This window comes from Mesoplodon mirus, assembly GCF_964341445.2.
Source record: "Mesoplodon mirus genome assembly, chromosome: 19".
Lineage (NCBI taxonomy): Eukaryota > Metazoa > Chordata > Mammalia > Artiodactyla > Ziphiidae > Mesoplodon > Mesoplodon mirus.
Genome location: NC_138995.1, coordinates 45,259,702 through 45,283,438, shown reverse-complemented (window position 1 = coordinate 45,283,438; position 23,737 = coordinate 45,259,702). Strand labels below are relative to the sequence as shown.

The 23,737-nt window shown below is 48.3% G+C and overlaps 1 protein-coding gene across 1 annotated transcript in view; it reads right to left on the bottom strand.

Moving 5' to 3' along the window:
- ZNF536 (zinc finger protein 536) overlaps positions 1-23,304 on the bottom strand; it is a gene marked incomplete at its 3' end in the record, with an annotated part of 282,752 nt that extends 259,448 nt beyond the window's left edge. The window contains exon 1 of the mRNA XM_082605813.1: positions 23,232-23,304. The remainder of the gene's footprint in view (positions 1-23,231) is intronic.
- Positions 23,305-23,737: the final 433 nt, after the last annotated feature.

The following is a 23,737-nucleotide window of genomic DNA, read 5'->3' as shown; positions in this document are numbered from 1 at the left end:
GAGCCCTTCTTCAGCTTCCCCTGAGGCACCCAAGGCCCAGGAAGACTGGGGGTGTGGTCCATGGCCAAAGCCAGCCAAGGCCAACAGAAATTGCAGGGAGCACTCCCTTAAGTGTTTTGTTTTTTCTTTTAATTTATTTATTTTATTTATTTATTTTTGGCTGTGTTGGGTCTTCGCTGCTCCGCGCGGGCTTTCTCTAGTTGCAGCGAGTGGGGGCTACTCTTCATTGCAGTGCGCGGGCTTCTCACCACAGTGGCTTCTCATCGCAGAGCACGGGCTCTAGGCGCGCGGGCTTCAGTAGTTTCGGCACGTGGGCTCGGTAGTTGTGGCTCACGGGCTCTAGAGCACAGACTCAGTAGTTGTGGCACACGGGCTTAGTTGCTCTGCAGCATGTGGGATCTTCCCGGACCAGGGCTCGAACCCGTGTCCCCTGCATTGGCAGGAGGATTCTCAACCACTGTACCACCAGGGAAGCCCCTCCCTAAAGTGTTTTTAAAGGTGAAAGAATTTAATAATTGTTCTTTTTTCAAGGGCAACCCATCCCTTGAATAGCCAGCAAATGTTAAGGAGACAGTTTTTAAAGGGCCGCAGGGACTGTACGTCGGACACCTGTGTGTTCCCGCTCATACGCTGCTATCTCAACATATTACAGGAAGAGTCCATGCGTTGACAAATGTGAAAGCCTGAACGTTTACCTAAGACCATTTGCACTCACCATAACCATATCTTGTCTTGAGTTCTACTATGAGCCATCATTTCATAAGTATGCACTTAATGAAGAGAAAACTTCATGGGTGATTCAAACTGCATCAGAAGTGGTTTCTGGTTGGCCTCCAGCCATGCAGACACGGGGCCTCATATAGAGCTATGCCCATCCTGGTCCCTGATATCCGAGGTTCCCCGGAGAGGCCTCCGTGATCAGGCGGTCCCAGCTGCCCACTGACAAGGTGCTGCTGACTTGGGGGACAGTGGGGAGTAGACAGGCCCCAAATGTTCATCAAGAGAGGCCATTAACCAAAGCCCCGGGTGACATGATGGACAGATCACGTGCGCCTTGAAGACTCCCCCAAAATTCAGAGACAACAACAAAAAAAATTAGGTTGTGTTTTTAAGTATTTGACACTTGATACCTGTCCCCCTGAACAAAAAAACAGGCATCAAAACAGTCATGGTTGGAAAAATCAAGACTAACTCTGTCCTTCCATTTACTATGCACTTTAGTACCTTCTCAGTCATACGGGGGAGGGTGTAGAGAGGAGAGAAAACACGGTCGTTTTGGTGTCTGGGGAATCAAGTGGCTCTACCTGGTCCTCTCACTCTCAGGCACCAAAGCTCGAAGACTCCTCTAAGTAGAAACAGTGCTCCTCTCTTCACGCCCAGCCCTAGCAAAGCCCTGCTCTGTTCACTGGCCAAATCAATCAGCTCCACCACCACTTTCCCAAGACCCTTCCAGAACTGACTTCCAGCAAAGGGCAGAAAGTGCTCCTTAACAAAATACATGGGAGCCCTTCTGAGACAGATGCCAGAGAGACATGCCCAAATACCCCAAGATGGCACCAGCCCCTGCTCCTCACGGCTCAGTGCCCCAAAAGCTCAGCCCAAAGGTGTCACAACAATGTGACCGATCGTTAAGTCACCATTAATGTATATGTTCCCTGCAGATGAAACACAGACCTCTGCATCACCAAGAGGGGACATGGGTAGGGTCTTTGAAGGAAGCCTGCACAAGAAAGCCCTTTTTAAAAGTTCATTTTCATCTTTCTTTTTTACAGTGATCTTCTGCCATGGTGGAATGTAAACACCACAGGAATAGACAGAATCGTGAATTAAGGATTTGGATGCCTTGCTTTAGAAGTAATCTTCAAAGAATGCACATCCCAAACATCAGAGTCGCACCACAAGGCTCTGAGCTGCTTGTGACTGCTTGGAAAACAGCACAGGTCACACCTATTATTACCAGTCGGGTCCTGAATTGCTTTTAAAAATCAATAGAAAACATGTTCTTACATCTCATCTACTTGGCAAGAGGGCAGATTCAGAAAGTGCTCGTCTTTGCCCAGAGAAGAAACCATTTAAAGGACGTCCCCCCCAAAAGTTCCCAGCAGTGGGCATAAATAAGAACTGTTTTCGGTGATCACTCTGCTCGATGCTTCCCCAGGAGAAGGCACTGCAGACCAGTGCCTTCGTGACCTGCTCCCCTGGCCCTCCCCTGGCCTTCACCTGGCCTTCTACTTCCTCTCCCCAAGAAGGCACAGGCAGCTGGGGCTGTTCTCCAGGGCACCCAGCAGCTCCCTCTCTGTTCCTTTGACCAAATCTAAGTAATCACAGCCACGAAATAAACAGCACAGTGGAAAGAGAGGTTTTATGGACAGGGATTGGGGATTTCCACCGGGACGCAGCCCCTTGCTATGAGCGTGGGTTTTGGTAAGTCACCTGGCACTCTGAGCTCCAGGTTCCTTGTTTGGAAAATCGGACAATGACCCTACCTCACAGAGCTACTGAAGATTCGGTGAGAAAATACATGTAAAGTGACCCGTAAAACACATGCCACAGTGGAGCAGTATGGCATCCTTCCCCTCCTCCCCCTCATCTCAAGCATTGGTATTAGTACTCACAGCTGTAATGCAGCATTCATTTCCAAACATTTAGGAGCACAGTGCTAGGCACTGATTCAATGTTTGCTGAAGAGTTACAGGGAGAGGGTATTTGATCCATACAGCTCATCTTCTTCAGGAAAACTCAGGCAAGGGCATCCCCAAAACCCAAAGGCAAAACCCGTGAAATAAGCTGAATGTGCCTTTGTGAGCGCAGGACCCAGAGCATCCTTTAAGATTAAATCTGTATGAAAAGCACAGAAAGTCAAATGCTGAACCGTACATTAATTATGCACAACCAAAGATATGGGAGAGGTTAAACCCACATTTGGCTGCAAAGTGAGTTCTTTTATTTGATATGAAATCTGCACATGGTGATGATTTGTCCTTCCTGCTTAATGTCACCAAACTTCTGGGGAGGGGTGCTAAAAAGGCAAAAGAAATAGACAACCGTTTCCTCAAGGGTCTTCCTTGTTAAAGAATGAAATCTAATAGGCATAAGAAGTAATGGCTTCTCAGAACCACTGCTGGCCAAGGTCAAAAGTCAAATGCACCTGGAGCGGTATTAATAACATCTTGTCCCACTTGCTCAATTAGGGAGTTATGAAGAGTATTTCTAACTCATGTGGAATTAGTGGTTTATACGATGAAAGCTTAGAAGTCTCTTTCTGAGCATATACACTCACTGCAGCTAGACCTTTCAAGAACATCTCCCCAGTTTCACCATATAGAAATTTGAAGACTTATTAGCCATCCAAGCTTTGTAGGTTTTCTGTTTTGTTTTTAGTTTTGCTTTGTTTTGTTTGAAGCTGTATGGTCTTAAAATCAAAGACGTGTTGATAAATTGTGACAATGCCCTTGTCATCTTCTACTATTTTCTATCTGGTTTGAATTCAAACACAAAGATTCAGCCACCACACTACATGTGGCTCTTGCATGAACAGGCCAGGTCAGTTCTGCCCGGTTTTGATGTGTGGGGTGCCAGAAAAAAGTCTCAGTGAGTCGAGGCCAAATAAAGGATTTGTGGGGCTACTGTTGCCCAGAGTGGAGCCTTCTGATACTGTCACCTGCTCTGCAAAGTGACAGGTTCTCAGGAGGATAAGTATCTGGAATTACTTCTGTGACTGTGGCCAGGAATACTCTCTAATTTTGCAAAATGTCACCAAATTAGGACAACCTGGAGAAAACCAAGTAGACAATAAATAAGGTTTGCTAATGTTTAACCACTTCTCCAAATTTATTTCATAAACTATCACAGCAGAACTGGAAACGGCCACCTGGACCAGCTGCTGGGGTCCATGGACATCAGCACCATCTACAAAACTGAACTCTCAGAGTGGGGCCCAAGAAGAGGAATGTTTAACAAGCCTCCCAAACTATTCTCTTATCTGCCTAAGTTTGAGAGCGATTGGGCAGGCACACCTTCCTCATTTTACAGATAGGAAAACAGATCCAGCTGGGGTCATAAAGTGCCAAAGTGACTAACCAAGCAAGGGCCAGGACCCAGATTTGTGCCTCCATCCTACGTTCGACTCTGAAGTGTATACTGGCCTGCCATGAGGGCACACAGTTGGGTCCCCATGAATACATATTTGCATTCACACAAACAAATAGCTGGAACACAGCAGCTGAACAGGAAGCTGGCAACTGGGAGGCCCCAGGGAAGAGAGGCTGGAAGGCAGACGTGAATAAACCCAAGCCAGAATCCCATGAAAAGCCAGGTTCCTCCCAGCCCTCTGCTGGGAGGCGGGACTCCCCTCCGTAATTAGAAGTTAATAACAACAGGTCGTCACCAAGAGGCACAACACCAAGGGATTTCTTATTTTACCTGATCACAGAACCCATTCACAATGAAAGCCTCGCCCTCAAAAAAGTTTTGGCTTTGAGTGGTAGTGGTCTCAAGCCTCCCTCGTAGAGTCTTATGATCTTTATTGTTTTTAAGTAATTAGCAGACTTCCTAACTCATTGAATGAAAAAGAAAAAAGCAGCCAACTAGATAGCAAATAGTTTTTAGTACAAGAGGTCTATCAAATCACAAACAATTCACTGGGAAATTATTCTAAATCATTTCAAAAGACCCACGTTCCTAATTCTTTTTTTTTTTTTTTTAATATTTATTTATTTATTTGGCTGTGCCGGGTCTTAGTTGTGGCACACGGGATCTTCGTTGCCATGTGCAGGATCTTTAGTTGCAGCATGTGGGCTCTTAGTTGTGGCATGCAGGATCTGGTTCCCTGACCAGGGATCAAACCCATGCCCCCTGCATTGGGAGCGCAGAGTCTTATCCACTGGACTACCAGGGAAGTCCCCTAATTCTTTATTAAGGTTTTATTACTTCCCTCTCCTATCCCGAACCCCTCCTGCAAGTGCCAGACACCCTGTGGGGTGAGGGTGGGGGACGGTTAGTGGCTGGTAAGGCACTGACACACCAAGGGAAGAAAAGGAGAATTCTGTCCTCAGGGAGCCTGCAATCTAGTAGAGGAGAAGAGATGCGCATGGGAAGAAGATACTCCATTTAGTTCGCAGAGTAAACAAATAACATGGGTCAAAGGGAGAAATTTTATACAGTGGAAGAATTCTGTGGGACAAACAGGTGGAAATGGAGACTTGTGGGACAGTCCTTCCCAGATTCACACCCATCTTTTATTTTTCTGTGGAATTCTCAGTTGCTGTTGACTTGTTGGGGGGAGGAGACAAGCATCTCCAGCACTTTCAGAAAAGAGATTCTGCAAGTCGCACGAGCATCACAAAGCTCCCCAAGATGGCAGTCACTTGGGCAACAGGGTGTGACATAGGTTTAAAGTCCTCTCTCCCCTTCTGCAATCACGCTCTGTGATTCGAGTGTCTCGTTGAAGCCAGTGGGGTGGCTCCACCTCACTCATCATTCAGATGAGCGCCTCACCAATCAGGGAGTCAAGACGGCATCTTCTCCAGGCCCCACGGCTCCTCTGCCCAGGGACCCCCATCAAGTGCTGCCAAAGACGTGAACGCAGAGCCGCTAACGACTCTATCTGTGTTAATCAGGGCCCCACGCAGCTGGCTCTCAGCAGCGACAAAGACCCCGATGAGGGCTCTGTGTGCCCAACGTACTGATGTCAAGGGAGAGGCCGTGGCGGAGACTGCGTGGCCAACCTCGGACGAGATGGCCCGGGCAGAGAAACGGATTGAGAGAAGAGGCCTCCATGGCCACAACACAAGCCAGTGGAAGCACACTCGACTGAGCAGTGCCCCAAAAGGGGGAGAAACTCGGCAGTAACACTGACATACTTTCTATCTAGAGACAACCACCCTTCTAAATCTCCATCATGGCAACCTCTTGGTAGTTCGGAGAAAGCCACAGCTGCAGCTTCCATCTCTAACCAGGAACAAAGGGCGCATCATGGGATGACATGACATCGTTCTCAAAGATCATGGATAAACTCCCAAATACATATTTTCCTTTGGGAAAGTAGCCGCCTTTCAAAAAACATTTGTTAATTGGCCGCCTTTGCAAGCCACTGTTCTAGGTGCTGGAAGGAGAGTCATCAAGGAGCCTGAAGGGGCCCTGGCCTTGGGGACTCTGGTTCTAGAGGAGGGAGGTAGACAGAATGCATGCTAACACTCGATGCAATCAATTAAGATAAATCCCGTGAAGAAAATAAAATAGGACCATGAGCTGGGAGGTGAGCAATGTGGCGTACAGGAAGAGGGAAGCCAGGAAAAGCCTCTCTGAAGAGGTGGCCTTTGGTGGGACCTGAGGGATAAGCAGAAGAGACCAGGTGAAGGGTGCAGACGAGAGGGTTCCAGGCAGAGGAAATAGCCACGCCAAAGGCCTCAAGTGTGATCAAGCCTAGCACACCCAAGGAACTGAGAGAGGGCCAGGGGGCAGACCCTAGCGGATGATGCGGAGCAGAGAGGAGATGGGGAGAGCAAGGTATAAGGCAAGGCCATGATGGCTCCATCCATCAACACGAGCTTGTCAAAACCCTCCTCAACTGGATTTTTACCTCCTAGTCAGCTCAGTGGCCTCAATTTCAGCTTCAGCCTGTTCTAAATCTTTTAATGTTCTTTATGGGCATTTCCCAAAAGGAAAGAAACACCTGTCTCTTCAAAAAACAAAAACCTCTGGGCAACCCTGAGGCCGGATGGGCACGGCCCTCTTTACCACCTCTCAGGTGGGTCCTATCTCTGCCTCCTCTCCTGGCCAGGTGCTGGTCAAGGTGTTAATTAGCCAGATACCCCCTAGAGGGAGAGGCGTCTGGAGGACACTGACACTTATGGGGCAGTGAATGATGAGAGCTCTCCCTCGATGCAGCAGTCTGGAAGCCTTTGTCCAAATAGAGGAAAGGTGAGGCCATTGCGGGCAGACATCTGAGTTTTGAAATTCTTCTGTAATTACGGCTTTAGTCAAGAAAATGCACATGAGTTCACAGGATGATAAATATTAGCATGCTTCTCCAAGTTCAAGTGAATTGTCAATAAGACAATTAAAGCAGCATCAATAATTTGCACTGTATGTTATTATCTGCTAGTCTAAATCCCAGGCTTTTGTGATCTCCGGAAAACAAAGGAGGACAGGCAGCGGTGATACAAATACTTTTTGCACAAGTGAGAGATGTAATTCTGCATTAATATAACAGCACAGGACCTGGGGGGTGGGATGGAGTGTTCTTAAGTGGGGTATGAAAGACGTGGGGTAAGGAAGAATGGACTAGGTGAAAAGTACCATTACAATGGAAAATTAGCAAGCCTGTGTCTAAGGTGGATCAATCACTCATATCACGTGGCCCCAGTCAATAGGAGCCTGAATAAGTGCTAGCATTGACCTTAATCAACTGACAATTGCTACTCGGAAATCAGAAATGCTAGATTCTTCTAAAAGAAGAGGAAGCTATGTGAAACTTTGGGTGAAATTAATGAACATGAATGAGCATGGCCTTTAAGACTGTGTGTGTGTGGTGGGGTGGATTCACTGGCGGTCCAGTGGTTAGGACTTGGTGCTTTTCCTGCCAGGGCCCATGGCCAAAAAAACAAACAAAAAGTGTGTGTGTGTGTGTGTGTGTGTGTGTGAAGAAAATAAAACAGGACAATGATACATGTATACACATATATACATATACATGTATATACACATATAGATAGATATATGTGTATATACATATATACACACATATACATATATATTCATATACAGATATGCATACATACATATTCATTTATATGAAAACCATATAGTATTGTGCTGAACGGGAATTTGGAATGAACTATCTCTTGAATACAAAGTACATGGCAAAACTTTTTCATTGTTCCCTAAGACAAAAACCTACACAATGCAATCTCTATACATCTGCAGAATCAAAAATCGTTTTCCTCCAAAAATAACTTGCAAAGCATTAAATGCCCTGGAATGAAAGTAGACATTAAAACTACTATTTGTTGACACTTTGTGATTTAGGATTGGAGAAGTTTTCTCCAAATTAATGAGCCAGACATAATAGAGCAGTGTCAAAATATTGATTTTATTTTATCCTACCTATTGTTGGCACTCTTCTATTAGTTGGAGAAAAATATAATTTTTTCATTAGAGTTATCATTTGTTATTATTACAGTATTTGCTATTTATTATGGAAAAGAAATCTTATGTCACTTTTCAAGATTAATATAGAACAATCACATGGAAAGGCATGACAGAGACGAAAATAAAATACCAAATGCTTCCCGGACAATTTTACTATAGGCTGAAATATTTCTTAAAAGGAAAAGGAAGAACTGTTGTTTCAAATTTCATAAAGTATATATAAATTTAGAGCTATATTTATATACTTGGATAAAATATTCCAACTAAAGCTTAGAAATTAAAATGATTATATTCATGCTGATAGAGCTTACTTTATAATAATCAAATTGATGAGTGGACAATAGCCAACATATATTCACAGAGCTGAACAGATAAAATGGGGGAATACCACTTACCAAGGTCTGTTCCTTTATTCTAAAGAATTATTTTTTATAGTGCCCTTAAATGTTTTTTCTCTTAATTCATCAGAGATTTTTGCTAAGGAAGGGGAAATATTTAAGCAACTTTTCTGAAAGTGTAATAAGTCACTCATTTGTTTCCATAATTTTTCTTTTGAGGTATTTACATTTTAATATTTTACATCAAAGTTATCATGATGTGAAATATGATATATATGCAGGATGATATGGAATGTTTACAGTTATTTAATGAAATTTACTTAACCATTTAAAACCAAATGAAGAGAAAAAAAGCTCAGTATCCAAAGAGCCAGGACATACTTCATTTTCCACTAAACAATTAAACTAAATTAAATTTAAAAGTTACCAATGTAATCATGTAAGTAATGAATCAAAAGGACCAGGCATGTAAATGTATACTTTCAAGTTCTATAGCAAAAACTCCTCTTTGAACTTATAGGCGACATAAACAAGTACTTAGCTGTCCTGCCACACTGTCCCTTTCCTGAAAGGGGAAGGTGTTCATGACCCCCAGAATGAGCTCGGAGGTGAGAATCTCCTCAAAAATCCCAAGACACCTGAATCAAGCACAAACTTGAGGTGTCTCCATGGAGGCAGAGGCCCTGTGGTGACGTCGTCCCTCATCACCCCAGCACTCTGCACACTGCCTGACGTGGGTGCACACTCAGGAACAAAGGTGGGAAGGCATGGAGGGAAGCATGTAACCACCGTGGCCATGCACAGGAAAGAAAGGGGAACTCTGAGATGCTGGTGCAAACTCAAGCTTTATCCTCTCTGCTCTGAGACTGCATGAAGTATAAACAAGTCTAACCAAACAAAGTACAAGAGAACTATGTAGTCAGGGGACACCCCCTAGAGTTGGGGTTGGGGGCAGAGGGGAGCCAGACATCACAGAAGCACTTGTGAATCTCAGCAGAACCTAAAATGTAAGAGAGCTTACATAAGTTTTGTCTTTGCAACTAACTTTATATGCACTTAGTGCCTGGTGCAGAGTAGATGTTCAGTGGATATCTGTGGAATGAATGAATGAATTGTATAGAGAGAAAAACAGATGGAGGGTAGGAGGGAAGGGCCACCTGGAAGGAAGATATTGACTTTGGATGGCAGAGAAGGCCACAGCCTCCAGTAGACACCCTCCAACAGAAGTGCCCCTCAACAGGCCATGCCCACAGCAAACTGAGGGAGTGGCCCCAGCTGGAAGAAGTCTCCTTCCCCAAGTAAAGAAAGAAGACTGCACTGTTCTTTGGGGGAGCAGTGCATACCCAGCTCCAGCCACCCTGGCCTTCTTTCTTCTCCTCAACCCATCGAGATCCTTCCAACCTCAGGGCCTTTGCACATGCTGTTCCCTCTGCCTAGAAGTTTTCCCTACCCCTTGCTTTACTGGTTCCTTCCCACCTTTAATCCCCCAAGAACAGCACTGACCACCTAGTTGAAGAGGCACCTCCCCACAGCCCTCTGTCCTCTTCCTTCGGTCTTCATGTCACAGTGGAAATGATAAATACCGTGTCTCTCTTGTGACTCCCTCTAGAGCCACAGGAACCATGGATGCCGGGTCCACTGCTGTGTCCCCAGCACCTAGCACAGTGAATATCTGCAGGATGGACAAATCTGAGAGAACAAACTGCAGAGCATGGCGACACTGCCCAGAGTGGTATGAAGGGAGGAGTGTGACAGGAAAGCAGCCCCGCCCCCTGCCAAGGGCGCTGCTCCACCGCATACGACTCCACCTGAAGAAGAGGAATGGTTCATGAGGCTCAGAAGCCTCGACTCTCCAACTGCTGTATTTGTTCTAGAAAGTCCCACTTCCAGAGAAGGTCCAGGCCAGGTGTCCCAGAGCCCCAGTCCAAAGGGTACATGCAGCCCACCAGTCACAGGCACAGGTCCATTCAGAGAAATCCCAGCAATGCCATCTACCAGCTACGTGACCTTGGGCAAGTCACGCTATGTGGATATGCCTCAAAAAGCAGAGTGTTCTAAGGATTAAATTAAATGATATCTTGCATTTTAAAGCCCAAGGTCACCTATGTAATAAGCACTCAATAGATGCTAGATGTTTATTTACAGGACCTGATCTTGGTTTCAAATTCCCTGCAGGAAGGTGGGATCTTTTTTCTTAATATAACATCACTAGGGTACTTTCCAAGGATGACTGACATGTTGATTTTGTCGTAGATTCAGGATCCCCTCCAGAGAGGAACAGCCAACCCAGAATTCCACCCTTTCCCCTGCAGGAAAAAGTAAAAGAGTTATGTTCAACTCCCCACCTCTGTCTTGGGTGACTCATCTTGAATGCAATGGCCACAAGTTCAACTCATTAATTTTATACTTCGTGCGCAAGCATTTGGCTCCCTTGAAATCAGCTAGTGAGTGTATTCAAGTATGCAAATTAGGTGAGCCTCCGATATATGTGTGTGTGTGTGTGTTAAATCTGGAACCTGGATCCTAAGGCATCATCTTCACTGCCTGTACTTGTGCTTTTGTCCTGGTATAACAGCCCCAAAAGTGATTCTGCTCTCCTTCACACCACTAATCTGCCTAGGACACGGAATACATTTAATACATATTTTTTAAAAGATTGAGTGAATGAATGAATGAACAAATGAATGAATGACAGCAGTGTCTCCTTGGGACCTTTGGCTTGGGTTCAGGGCAAAGATGAGGAGCAAGGCCCACCAAGATTCCCGCAACCAGTGTGTGGTATTGGGGTGGGTGTGTGTGTGTGTGTGTGTGTGTGTGCGCGCGCGTGTCCTGGAAACACAGTGTTAACATTTGATGGACTGGAATGAGAATGTTTGTTTAGTAAATACTTAAACCCTACCCCCCCCACCCCCGCTGTACCCTTCGTCAAACTCAGCTGACCCTCTAAAATGCATCTTCTGAAACATATAGGAAATCAATCAGCTGATACTTATTGATCCCCAGGTAAATAACTCCAAAGACCAGCCAGGGAAACAAAGGAGGAATGACAGTTCACTAGGCTCTGCAAATGATTGACGGCTATAGTTTGGGGTAGGGTTTACATTCCTAAAATATTTAACAAAATGTATAACACAAGTAATAATATTAGCTGGCCATTTGTAGAATAGCTGGTCTCTGGGATCATTCATTAATCATTTTCTCTTTTAATCCTGATGACTCAGTTAGGGAGGAAAAATTATTCCAATTCTACCGATGAGAAAACTGAGGCTTAAAGACAGAAAATGCCCTGCTCTCAAACAGCTTGTAAGTGGTGGAGCTGGGTGTCGAGCCTGGTCCCATTTGACTGGTCCTGAGCTCTTTATCACTATGTTACACTGCTTAAAAACAAAAACAAAAAAATGCTTCTGGCTCTTCCTCATTTACAAACTTGATGTTTCCAGCTCAGTTAAATAAGCATCTTCATCATGAAATGAAGGAGGGAACATCCCTAAAAGTTAAATAATGCAAAAAAACCCTAACTTATAGATATTGATATATCAAGCAAAGCATGTACTATGTAACCACTGTAAAAATTTAATTAGCAAATAAAATGCACACAAAGAATTCCCCCATAAACACTCCTTCTGGAGCAATGATACAGTAAATAGAAAGGAGCACAAAGTTTCCTTGTGTTAACCTAAGGGTTAACAGCTGGCTGATGATAGAAATTAATCAAAGGAGGGGCCCCCAGCTCCCCAGTGCAGCAACAATTCGATTCGCCTGCCTTGGAGATGGAGGTGGGCAAGCACAAATATCTGCACATTTAAGCACAAATTATCATATTAGAATTCTCATCGCTCAGCCCTGATTTCTGGAGAAATAAGTGCTCCAGCCCCAGCCTCCCCAGGTTGCTGGGCCCCTTCACAACGACCTCCACAGGAGGCCAGCCTCTAGCAGAAGTGAGTCAAAGAGACGGATTCTAACTGGAAAGTCTGTCCCAAGGAATGAAGCAGCTGGAAACCACTCCTTCTTTAGATCAATGAACAAACTATTTTATTGAAGGTGGTATGTGGAGATCACACATAAAAATCACATGATTTTTATCGGGGCAATATTATCATGCAAAGGGAGAGAAAGTTTTCAGAACAGCAGACCCCCGTTGTCCCCAAGATCCACACATGGGCCTGGTGTTTGTCACCTGAGCAGCCAGGCTCCTGAAAAAAAACATCTCACACGGATCTAACTCCTGTCAACCTTTTGAGACGGGGGGAAAAATGTGAGGATCAAGTTGCTGGTATCACTGAGATAAAAGGGCAGCATGTCAAAATGCAGCCAGTTCTTCCGGAAGGGTTTTGAAAATGGTACGTACTCTAATATCTGCAGTATATTGCTTGACCTCACCAGACAGCCATCGCTAAAGAATAAACATGCCAACAGGCACGGCATGCACAGACCCCCAAAAGACAGGCATATCACCACTCGTTACATCACAGAAGCATTGTCACGGGAAATGCCAATCAGATGACCAGATCCTGGATGAGGCCACCATTTGTCACTCAGAAAGCCACTGTGTCTTCCTTGGGGTGGCAGCAGTTATTAAAGGGGAAACTGCCACCTTACAGCCTTAATCAATACATTTTTAGAGGATGCAAACGTGCGTATCATCTTACCTGTATTTCTTCTACCTCCAAAACATGTTAGATGAGAATTTTAAATGGGACTAAAATTCTGACGGCCCCACCACCACCAAACTTCAACAAAGGCTTTTTTAACATACTTTCAGAATTCATGTGCAAAGGGTGAAACAGCTGAAAAGGAGGAAATGGGCGGGGGTTGGGGGGGGGAGGGAATGAAACAAAACAAAACAAAAAACACACAGAAAATAGATATTAAGTTGTCAAATCAATGATCTCAGAAAAGAATTGCAGACAGGCTGTCTGGTGTTTTGCTTCAGAAATGGTGCCTCCAAAGTCCACGAGAGCTCCTGGCAGGGCTGGGCTTCCGATGGCTCAGAGTAGCCGGGAGGACTTGGGGAGACCTAGTGGCTGTAGGGAGCAGACCAGAGGCAGCCCTCCACCATCAGGGAAGTTTCAGCTGCACAGATTAAATCCTTTCCTGTCGGCATGTGGCTGCTTTTCTCCCTCCCCACGTTCCCACATTCTGCACTTCTCCACCTCTTGAACTCTTCTTGGGCTACTGGAGCGGGATTGCCACCCACCAGCACTGACCCTCTTTCAGGTGGAAAACGTTTGTGAATAAAGTTTCTCAGATGCTGCGGGAATCCTGCACTGAGTTTAACTGCCAGATCCAGCCATGTTTCGTCAGTGATATGCTCTCTGCTCGGTGCAAATTTAAGGCTGCTGAAATAGCCACTTGGCATCAATAGATTACAACCCCCAAACTGCGAGCCCTGGCCGAGGATGCAAAATAATGAAAGCACTTTAGCTGTAATTTCGATAAGATTTCCCACCCCCTTCAATAGGCTTCATGGAAATGACAGCCTTTCTGTAATAATTTGGAAGGCTTTGCCTGACTTGACTTTAATAGATTTTAATAGAGAATTTAAAAAATTTTTTAAAGAACAAAAAACATTTTTGTGCCACTTTTTTCTCTAGCCAATAAGGAATAAGTGTTTCCAGATATTTTGAAAGATAAAATTAAATAATCAAGCTATTCAAAGCGATTAAATTCCATATATAATATCTATGTGGCCTGTGATCTGTTTGCTTCTCTATAGTTGATGCAGTTTAGCTGATACAGTTTCCAAATATTTTCTCCCTCTTGAAAACCAATTTACAACAATGCATATGTTCTCCAAGTAGCAAGTTCTGGTTTACATTTTTAACTTTCATGTGAAAGGCGAGTCACCGTGACAGGGAAGGATGATTGTGTTCACAGTCCTGAGTACTGCGTGGGGAAGCAGGGGTGCAGGCGAGGTGGGCAGTGTGAGCTCCCAGGCTAATGAGGCTGCCTTCAAATCCTGGCTCCGCCATGCTGGAGCTTGTGGCTGCAACAAGTTGCCACAACTCTCAGTTTGCCCACTGGTGAAACTGCACCAAGGGATGCCCTTGACTGTGTTGTTAAAAGGACTATATAAGACCATGCATCCAAGGTGCAGAGTGCAGGGTCTGGCATGAGGCAAGCATCCAATGGCAGCCATTGCAGGTGTCGATGTTCTGGCCACCTCTACACACCTACACAGAGGTGCCCCAGACCTTGCCTCCTCAGGTACTTGGAAACTACAGGCATAAATATTCACTGAGAACCCTACGATCTAGCCCTCCATAAGCCAAAATCCCATCCAAATCTACAGGAATTATTTTGGAACCTCAGACGTGCAAGTGAGAACATCACTGTAATTGAGGCTGTATGGGCATTTCTGTGATTAATCTCAATGTTAGGGACTCTGTGGGTTGGCTTTTACAACCTAAAGAGGGTTACTTCATCCTGTCTATGTGTATGGGTGAATGTGTATTTGATAACAAGAAACCAAAGGCTAAAAGATCGGGAAAGGGGATGATGGTCCCAAATGGATGGACAGGGTGAAGTGTGGAATGAAGCCCTGGGGAGGTGGCAGACCAGCCTCCGGGCTAAAGAACTAGCTGGCAGAGAGGCAGAGAGAGAGAGAGAGAGAGAGAGAGAGAGAGAGAGAGAGAGAGCAATAGACAAGCCTACCTCAGTAATCAAAGACCAGCTAAACACAGCACAGGTAATCAAAGCTGTAATGCCTTGATATAAAACGTTCAGGTTAATGTCAGCTCAAGCCTACGGTGATCATTTTTCCTGTGTCAAAAATGGCACAATTTTCTCATTGTAAAACTACAGAGTAAGAATAGGTAGGTAGAGGAGGGGGGACCCTACAAACTGGCCCTCCTTCCTGCATCTCCTCATGCCTTCAAAGCATCTGAATGACCTTCCTGTCACTACCCATCTGGAGGCCCCACCTGGAGGTCTGTGTCCCTCAAAAAGGACTTGTTCTGGATGCCCAGGACCTTCTCTACCTGGTGTCAGGAGGCTGTGGATGAGCTGATCGGGTCGATGATGGAAATCTCAGAGGTTTTGCAGTGAGTGTGCCCCCAGGACGGGTAGCTGGCCATGGATCAAGGGGGGTGTTCTGAGCAGGAGAGGGATCGAGCGTGCCAAGTCCAGAGGCAGACTGGATGGGTTCTGATCCTGGACCCTCCACTCCCCTCTCTCAGTGTCTGAGATTACCTTCCTCAAATTTGGGACAAATATAGTACCTGCTCATAGAGGGGTTGGTTGTAAGGATTAAACAAGTCGAGTGCTTAGAACCCATGCCTACCACGTAGTAAGTGCACAAAAATAAGCCACTGTCATCATCCTGCCAGCAGGAAGCCCAGCCTCAACTCGGAGCCTGAGAACTGTTGCTTTCCACTTCTTGGTTTGCATATCACAGTCAGGGAGCCCAGAAACACAGTTCTTACTGGCAGGGCCATTTCCAGTGTGTAACTGATATAAAAACAGTCAAAGTCCAGCCCCACACCTCCTCTCCAGATACCCTCCACCCAGGTATTCTTCTACTGTGGACATTCTCCCTCCTCTTGGACCCCCTAGGTCTGCCCCCATTTGGTACAGGCAGGCCCTGGTGTCTCAGGGCACTAGGACATGTGTGTCTCCCCATCAGCCTGTGTACTCCCAGGGGGTCAGACCTCCCTGGCACATAGAAGATGTGGGAAATGAACCTGATTTTCCCCCAGGGGATGTATGGAAATGTCTGGAGACATGTTTGATTGTCACAGCTCAGGGCAGCTACTGGCATCTAGTGGGTAGAGGTCGGGGATGTTGCTAAACATCCTAAAACACACAGGACAGACTCTACAACAAATGGGTAACATCCCTAGTGTCACAGTTGAGAAACCCTGGTCTAGAGAAACAATGTTCAGGCTAGTCTGGCAAGTTCCACCAAAGGCCTCACCTGGATCTTGTCTCTTAGGGCAGATAAACCTGACCTCCAGCATTCTCAGAGGCTGTGAAAAGCCAAGTGCTCAATGCCCTCTGTAGTAGCAAAAACCCCAATATAAGAGAAACCAAAGATCTACAATGATTTTTTTAAAGGGAAAGTTGAGCGGGTGGTATCCTCAAGCAGCCAACAGAGCCCACAAAACCAGCCCTGATCTCTGCACGATGAAGCCCAGTGGCAGATGGTCAACAGACGCCTGATGATGGCATAACTGGTCGGGAAGTCCCCACTCCCACCCAGGGACTGCTGGTGCCCAAGCCAGGTGGCTTGCTGAGTGGCCCACCTTCGTGAGGTGGCTTCCATCCATGTCTGCCTTCACTGAGGGGGGCAGGGGGGGGAAATATATATATATATATATATATATATATATATATATATATATATATATATATATATATAAAATCTAGGAAAGGTGACCTGCATTCTTTAGGATCCATCTTCTGAGTATATATGTCCCCCTCCACTTTGTGACTCCTTCAGCTCTTTTAGCCCCGACCCCTCCACTGTGCACATACACTGACAAACTCAGTAATCTACCCTGGGTAGTACACTCTGAGTAAATAGGAAATCATAACAGCTGCTTCTAGCAGGAACACCCTCCCCAGCACATGCACACACGTGCACAAGCGTCACACACTCTCACACGCTCACACACACACTAGCATCACCACAATCAAGACCCCGGGGGGCCACTCCCTGGCTTAGCTCGATTTGACTGCACACATGACTCCCTAGCTTAGCTTGGCTCTCACCCTCTAAGGGCACTCAATGCCACCAAGGTGGCCCAGACAATCCAGGCCTGAGCAATCAACCCTCTCCTTGATAAAAGGCCTCTCAACAACTCCCAACCAGGTACCACACAACCAGGTAAAACACACAGTGAGCCCCACCAGCCAGACCCTCCATCCCCATCTTGCCCTGGGACTGCTCCTTTCCCTCCAATCCCTCTGCTGTCCTGCCATGACACGTCCTGGAAGGGGGCACGTCCTGGAAGGGGACACGTCCTGGAGGGGGCACGTCCTGGAAGGGGACACGTCCTGGAGCGGGGAGGCCAGTGTGCATGGCAGGCGCGGCTTCACCAAGAAAGCTCCTCACAAGTTCCTACTAGCAAAGATGAGTCTCTCCCATGTCAGTGAACTTGTATTTTGCTTTTAGACTCCAAAATCCAGCTTTCACTGCCTGGGAGATGGCATCAGGTCACCTGACTGCCATCATCCTTCCAGCCCAAATCTGTCTCATCTGGAGACAGGATGAAGCAGGGCTGAGCACTCTCACCTGCTCTGGGTCCTGGCAGAGGTTTTGTGGGGGACTCCTGTCCTCAGCACGGACAAAAGCTGACCTACAAAAAGCTCACTTCTGTTTTTAAACTTGCGTCAAGTCTCACTTTAAATAATGCTGAGAACAAAATGCAAGCTGATATTTCAGCTTACTTAAAAGGCTTATTAAAAACACTAAATCCAAAGACGTTAAAAAGCTATAATTGTCCTCATTCAAACTGGAAAAATAAATCTATTTGCTTTCTTCTTTTATGATCCTCTAAAAAAAAAAAAAAAACTAAGTTCATCTATATTCTCATGAGCATCATTGCTGTCTTTCTTCCCTCCATTCAAGGCACTTTAAAAACACCTGTGCCATTCACAGCCAACTTTTGAGCAAAAGGCAACCACGTTTGGGGAAGGTTTTTTAACTCTGATTTCCTTACTCCAGAGATAAGCTCCTCTTGCTCAAAACTGAGACCGAGTTCAGAGTTCGTTTGAATGGGCTCGTGGATTTTATAGGTCTGATCTGACGGACATTTCTTTGGTTACCTAAGGCAGAGCAGACCACCTAACCCATCAGCTTTTCGGGGCTCAGCAGGCAAATGATTCCACATTTCAGCACCGCCTTTAGCGCCCAGTGGGCAGCTGTGGTTAGTAGGGCTGCACATCCTGGCCACCTCCCTGTCCTCTCCCATAATGGAGGTTACTGGCCTCCAGCTTGAACCAGAAGACAGCCCCAGCCAGCAGTTAACTTGCTGAGTTGTGAGATCTCAAGCCTGCTCAGAAGTTAAGCACTCCAGGCACAGGCCAAGATGGGTTTTCAGAGCAGTGGTCCAAGAGAATGCAAATTTATTGAAAGCGCTTTCTCCAGGTTTTCCATAATTACCACTTATGGCTCCAGGAACTGTTTCCCCGAACCCAGTTTAGGGTGAAAGCATTTTAGAGACTTTCTCTGCAGATGACATATGAGGTACTAACCTTTTTTCATATGCCCAGATGTTAAGTTCATTTTCATCACATTTATGTAAATTTCATTTGAACGGTAAATCAAAAGAAATCTTAAATCATTGTACACTATTTAAAAATCCACACTAAATCCTGTTTACTTGCAGTGATATTAACATAAAGTCACAGTTAAGGGACTGAAGGTGGGAAGCAGATGTCACAATCCCTTCTTCCATGCAATGGCCCCACAGAGACCTAGGGTCCCAGCAATCCGTCAGATCCAAATGTCTCTGTCTGGTCACAACTGGATTCAAGTGTTACTAGCTTAAGGGTATTCTATAAATAGAAGCCTTCTAAAAGTTTTCCAAACTTTGGGAACACAGGGGTCCCTCAGTCTAGGGACTTGCCATCCATATTAGTGTCTGGACTCAGGCACTGCAAAGTTCAAAGGCAGGAGCCCAGTAGTGGACCTCTGGCATCTCGCTCCCTCCTCAGTGGGGGAAAAAGTTAATTCCTAGGGCTCTGCAGGCCTGCATTTGTCAAAGCCCTGGACGTCAGTGCTATCATTACCAAGCAAATCAGCCAGGCGGTTAATGGTGGAATCAGGAGACATTTGCACTCCACTATCAGAATGACATCATAACTAAGGCAGCCTTCAGCCAGAAGCCCTAGGCTCTCCCTAAGCAGAGGCCAGAAGGTTGCCCGCTGCCCCCCTGCGACTCCCCAGGCCAAAGCTGAGTCCCCTGCCCCTTCCAGTCAGGCTGGTGGGTCCAGCTGCCAGCAAGTTCCCTAGCAAACAGAAAGTAGGGTTACAGTTTTCTCCCAAGAAAATCGACTTTACCCCCAGGTTCTGAACACTGTAAATAATAATAATACATTATTATGTATTTTTAATTGCAGATACTATAAAATCACTTTCCTGGACAGGCCAGGGTTGGTATTTTATGAATACAGCTACATTTTGGTTATAGAATTTATGGCATTTCCAACAGAACTGTCAATCTCTCGGTGACTCTGTCTTTAGCGAAGAAGCCCTGCACTCTCTCCTTCAAGCACTAGAAATAAATGATGCTGGAGAAATGGGGGGGGCGGGGAGGCGGCTAAGGGAGAAGCCCTTTCCGCTCTTGTTGTGCCTGCTTTTCTTTCTTTTTAAAGCACAGCCGATCACACACACACACACACACACACACACACACACACCCAGAAACACAAACCTTAGAATAATGGGGGAGGCATTTGGCGACGAGCTGCATTCGCACCGCGGCGCGAGATGCAGCCGGCCCGGTTCGCTCTCTCGCTCGCAGCTCTGCCCTCCACAGCGGCGGGGACCGACAACACGCCCGGACCCGAGATGCCCAACTCCACCACGCCCCAAAGATCGCCTCCCGAGTCTCGCTACAGGTACACGCGTGGTCCAAACACCTCACCTGGCCCGAAAACTCGGGAGACAGAGGGGAAAAAAAGTTGTGCGAGCTGCCAGCCTGGAGCGCCGGAGCCCGCGGCTGCAGTCCTCCCGCCAGCGAGCAGCCCTCGGCCGAGGCCCGCCCGGCAGCGCGCGGCGTCCGGGCACCTCGCTCGCCGGCTGTGCGCGCTAACCTCGGGGCGCACCGAGGCCACGGCAGGGCACTTACTTGGCACTCGCTTTTGAGCGTGCAGGTCTTCGCAGTTTTCACTTGGGTTTTCAAACAAGTTTCAGGGAGGGAGAATGAGGGGGGGTGCAAAAAAGAAAGAGAAAAAAAAAGGATCCAATTATGCAAATGGCTCCGGACTGGGAGGCGCGCGTCGGGTCTGACGCCGCTACTGTACGAGTTCTCGGAGCAGCCCCGGGCCGGGCAGATTTATGGGGGCGCGTCACGGCTACGCCAGGTCCCGCCGCCGGAGCATCTCGAAGTTAATTAAAGCGGTAATGTCCACTTTCCCGGCGACCCTCCGTGCGCGGGTTTACTGTTTCAACCATCCAACCCGACCCGGGCGGGGGCGGGGGCGCTCTCCCCGCGCCTCGCTTCCTTCCCTCTTCTTGCTCCCCCTCTTTTTCCTCTCTTTCGTCTCTTTAAGTCGCCTGCCTTCCACTCAGTGAACAATGAACAAAGATGTGAGTGATGGGAAAAGATCGCCCCCTCCCAACCCCAGCAGTGAGCAAAGCCGGTCTTAAAGTAAAAATCCAGTTGCTAATATCAAACTGGGAAAGAAAACAGAGCGTTCCCAGTCTAACCTCCCCCCCCCCCCGATACACACACGCACGCACGCACGCTCACCCCACCCCAAGTTCACCTAAGCCTTGGCTGGGGGCGGGGGCGCAAGGCCAGGGCTCCAGGGGCTGCCCGACGCGCCCGGGACACCGCGGACAACGAACACCAGGGGTGGCGAGAAGTCGGACCCAGCCCGCTTCTCGCGCCCCTCCCCGCCTGCCCTCCCCCCAACCCCCTCCATGCGTCTACACCGGCAGCCTGGCCCCGCGGCCCGCTCGGGCTGCCCGGCGGCCGGATGCGCTCAGCAAACGCGGCCCCTGTCGGATTTCTGCTAAACTGCACAGCGGCGGCGGCTGTCGGGAGAAGGCGCAGGAGCAGCCGAGGCCGGCACCGCGCGCGCGCTCACCCCTCCCTCCCCATTGCCCCTACCCGCGGCCGGTCGGCCGCCCGCTCCCCGCCGCCTGCACCCCTGCGCGCCCACCCGCGCCAGCGGACCCTGCGGGCGCCCGGACCCACAGTCCAGGACGCCGCGCAGCCGCCGTATTTTCTGCTAAAGTGAAAACGAAGGCGGCTGACAAATCACGTCTCCTGTGAGGCACTCGTTAGACATAACAATATCCAGCAAACAAAACCCAGCCGTGGCTGCGACCGGCGCGCGGGGCTGGGACCCCGCCCTGCCCCTCTTCGCCCCCGGCTCTTTGCTCCGGCCTCCACAGTCCCCAACCCATCCCCAAACGATCGTCCGACCCTCTACCTAACTCGGGGGTTGTGTGCACGTTCGCCCAGAGGCGGACAGTAGGAACGTTCACAATACAGAAGTGAAAAAAGGAGGGGGGGGGGAGACAACTTTCCACCTGTCCCCAAAGAAAGCCCTGCAGGAGTTTCCTCAGAAGAGTGGGGTGGGAACAGGTCTCTGCCCCAATCCACCCCCTTTTCTTTCTTTTTCCTAACTTCCCGGCGCCTGCGTTTCCACCTTCCACTTCACATACATCCATCTACATAGAGATATCTATCTTTTAAATTATTTGCAAAACTGCAACAGATGGGCGCGTCGAGATCTGGGCACTTTCCTACTCATCATCAAAGAAAACCTCCCCCCCCCCTTTTTTTGCCTAAAATACATCCCGGTCCCACCTACGACTGTTTTCCTCAATTCTTCGTCTTCAAAAAATAATGTCTTGAAGCAAACAGAAAGGTTTATCAGCAAAGACCATTTTCCCCCCAGTTATACATCTGGCCTGGAGCTTCCGTTGCCCCAAATTGCACTCTTGCCAGACGCCCCCAACCCTCTGTCTCCCCGCCTTCCTGAGGCCCCACGCCCGCACTCCCTCGCTCTGATTGGCCTCATTTCTTCCAGCCCAGGGCTGGCCGGCTCAGTTCTCTCCATAACCTGTTACTTATTTATTTCTTTATTTTTATCTTTGGCCCCCGGCTTGGCCCCAGGGCCTGGGCTAGGCTGGGGCTGTGCTGCGGGCGCCGCCTGCACTGGCAGGCGCCACGGCCTTTCCTGGGGTCGCGGGTTCGGACCCTGGCACCCCGGCCCCACCGAGCCCCCGGCCTTGGCCTCGCCCGGCTCCCCGGGCACAGGAGGCCAATGAAAACACAAAATGGCAGGTCTCAGCGGCCCTTGGCGCCCGCGAGTTTGACACACTGTAAGCATCAGCTAACTTTGATTAAAAAAATTACAAATTACCCTCTCTCCCCCCGGCGGCGGGGCCGGAATTCCGCAGCGAGCAGCGAAGGAAGAAAGGGAACGAGGGGCGCCCGATTCTCAAGCAGAGGAGAAAATGGGGAAAGTCACTTGAGCAGAAGTTTCTGCGGCCCCAGCCTCCCCGTCTCCATACGACTCCCCCCACCCCCCAGACCCTTTTGAAAGTTTCCCGGGTCCGAGAGCGGCTCGCGGGCCGCGCGCGAGTGAGGGGCGCGGGCTGGGCCCGGAGCGGGGCGCGGGGTCCCGCTGGCACGGCCGGCGCGAGGCCCGGCGGCTCCTTTTCAAAGTAACGGTCCCGGGACCGCGGGCGGGGGAGGCGGCGGCCCAGGCGCGGGTCCCGCTCGCCGCCGAAGTTCTCTAGCGCCATTCGATGCCGGGCTGCCGCCGCTTTCTCGGTTTCTTCCTCTTTTTTTCCCCCCCGCTGACAGCTTCTCTCGCCAACGTCACAGCCACGGATATTTAATTAGACCGTATTTTTTAATCGCGATGGGGCGAGAAGGAACCCGGCGGCAGGCCTCGCGGAGATGGGGAGGGGGAGGGGATGGGGGCCCACGCCAAGAGTCCAAACTCACTTTGCCACCTCCCGGATGCCGGGGCCACCCCCCCGCCGCGCCCTCCCCGCCCCCCACCCCACCCCCGCGCCGCGCCCCGAGACCCCCCCACCTTTGTTTTCCTTACCTTAAACACTGAAACGCGGGCGTCGGGAGCAAACTCGGGCACGTAAACGGAGCGTTGTAAAAGATTGTGTTCAATGAATAATGAAACATGTCCACATGATTGACTTGATCATTTTCCGGGGCTGAGGGGGGACGGGCGCCCTGCTCGCGCGCCTCGCTCGCCCACTCGGCAGAGCCCTGCGAACTGTTCCCAGCCCAGCCGGGGCAGGGCGGGCTCGATTTTCGTCTGCCTCTTTTCAGAATCGCCCCGTTCATTGATACTCATCACCCAACCCCAGCAGACATCCCCATCCCCGGCTCGGCCTCCCCCTATCTGGTAGGTGAAATGCATTGTACCATTAAAAACGCTCTCCATTGTCGCCCTGGCATAATTCACAGCAACTAGATAGGTCTTGCGGCATTTAGCTTTGATGAGCCAGAGACTGAACCCTTGATATAATAATCTACAAAGAATGGTGTGTGATCGTCCATTTTTTCTCTCTGTCTAGCAACTAAGAAACCATTTAA